The sequence below is a fragment of the Nematolebias whitei genome, chromosome 10 (genome assembly GCF_014905685.2).
Source record: "Nematolebias whitei isolate Nwh7 chromosome 10, NemWhi1, whole genome shotgun sequence".
NCBI lineage: Eukaryota > Metazoa > Chordata > Actinopteri > Cyprinodontiformes > Rivulidae > Nematolebias > Nematolebias whitei.
The window spans coordinates 43,284,249-43,286,333 of record NC_056507.1 but is presented as its reverse complement, the minus strand read 5'-3'; positions in this window follow the sequence as shown (position 1 = coordinate 43,286,333).

Here is a 2,085-nt window from a genome sequence, read left to right as displayed (position 1 = left end):
AATATCAGTCTTTGTGGGGGATTTATGCTCCAGTGCAACTTGGCCTTTGCTCGCTCCCCATCTCTGTTTCCTACTGATTATGCTAAAATAACTTGCATTGTTTCTGCTCTAAAAGGAAAAGCTCTCCGTTGGGCCCAAGCATGACTGCTCATTCTCCTAATACTTTAACTTCTCAAGTTTTCATTCAAGAATTCAAGCGTGTATTTGACCATCCACTCCACCAGGAGGCAGCCGCAAAACAACTACTGTCATTACGACAAGGAAGTAAATCAGCAGCCGACCACTCCGTGGATTTTCGTATTGTTGCTGAGGAAGCTGGATGGGATGAATGAGCATTAAAAGGTACTTATTTTAATTCTTTAAATGAGAACATAAAGGACCAGCTTGCCTCCCGGGATGAACCCGGGAGCTTGGATGAATTAATCTCTCTCTCTATCCGCATCGACAACAGAATAAAGGAACGTAGAAAGGAAAGAAACTTCATTACCCACAATCCTTGGCATGTCTTTCAGTCGGCTGAAAATAATGCCACCAGTAATCCTACACCACCCGAGTCTGAACCAGAACCGATGCAAGTAGGGCGGACCCGACTACCTCCTGAAGAGAGACAGAGACGATACGCCGCTAAAGTCTACATCTACTGCGGTAACAAGGGACACTTTGTCGCCACCCGCCCAGTATGGGGAAACGGACCGGCTCGGCAGTAAAACAGGGGACACCGCCGAGTTCATCCCAAATCTCCCCTGCCTCGTTTCTGTCTGTCCCTGCCACCATACTTCACAACCAAATTAAACTCCCCATTTCTGCTCTTATCGATTCCGGTGCAGAACAAAACCTGATCTCCAGAGACATAGTGGAACAACTCCAACTCCCCACCATCCCACTCACCTCACCTCGCTCCATCACGGGGTTAACAATCATTAGACCATCAGCCTAACAATGGATCATTAGTGGTCCTGGTTTTATCTACAATCAAGGAAGTCGTCGGCAGCAAATTTGGACCTGATCACACTGCTTACCTTTTTGATGGCTTGGTTCGTGTCTCGAGTACCCAGACTCAAATGCTTAGGGCTGAAAGGATCAGATCTCAGGGATTTTACTCAGTCACGTTCCATCGGTGTGTCCATGTTATTTTGGACATTTCGGAACCGAGTGGACCAACACAGACTCACGGTAGATGTCATTAAGTTCTGCATGTCCCCAAAACAACTGTGTGTTTACCTGAATTTTGGTTCCCTTGGCTGGTCTTGAAGGACATCTTATCTGAATTTGCCTGGAGAAAATGTGATCTGACGCTCACCACCCCCTCCCTGAGGAATTTCCAACTGATAACCAGATGAACCAGATGAATAAACTTTGTGTCATCATTTCAGAACTCTTGGATTCTCAAAGATGTTATCCTTGGCCATTTCTCAACATACCTCGAGAATGTTTATGGATCTCACCGGAGGACATTGACTGATTACAGTGACCTCGAGAGCATCAATAAGCGTTGTTGACCGCTCTCGTCTCCTATTGCAGAACGTCTATGTAAATATGTTCTTGTTTGTGCAAGGTGTTTTTTTAATATTAGTTGGGTTTTTTTCTCAGGCAGGAAAAAAAAGTCTGATAGGAATTTTTTTGCCTCAAACTCCTACGTGTCCAGTTAACCACTGTTTTTTGTCTGTCCAAACAGGTCTCACTTGTAAATGAGTCTTTGAGGCTCAATGTGATTTATCTGTTTAAATAAAGGTTGAATGAATTAGCACCCTGATGGCTGTTTACTATTCACAGGGGGCTCAGTGATACTAGCAATCACAGCATTGTAAGAGGGGGACAGTTGAACCCGGAGGCTCCGCCCCTGTTTAATGATGGACGGTTTCTTTTCACAAAGATGGCCTCCTTTACTCCTCTCTCAAACCATCGTTCCTCTCTGTCCAGGACGTGAACATCTTCATCCCTGAAAGAGTGACCTCTGACCTGGAGATGAGGGTAGACCTCAGAGTCTTGGCCTGATGATGTTGATCTGTGCTGGTCCATCCTTTTGGCCAGTGGCTGTTTAGTTTCCCCGATGTAAGACTGATCACAGCCTTCCTGACACTGAAC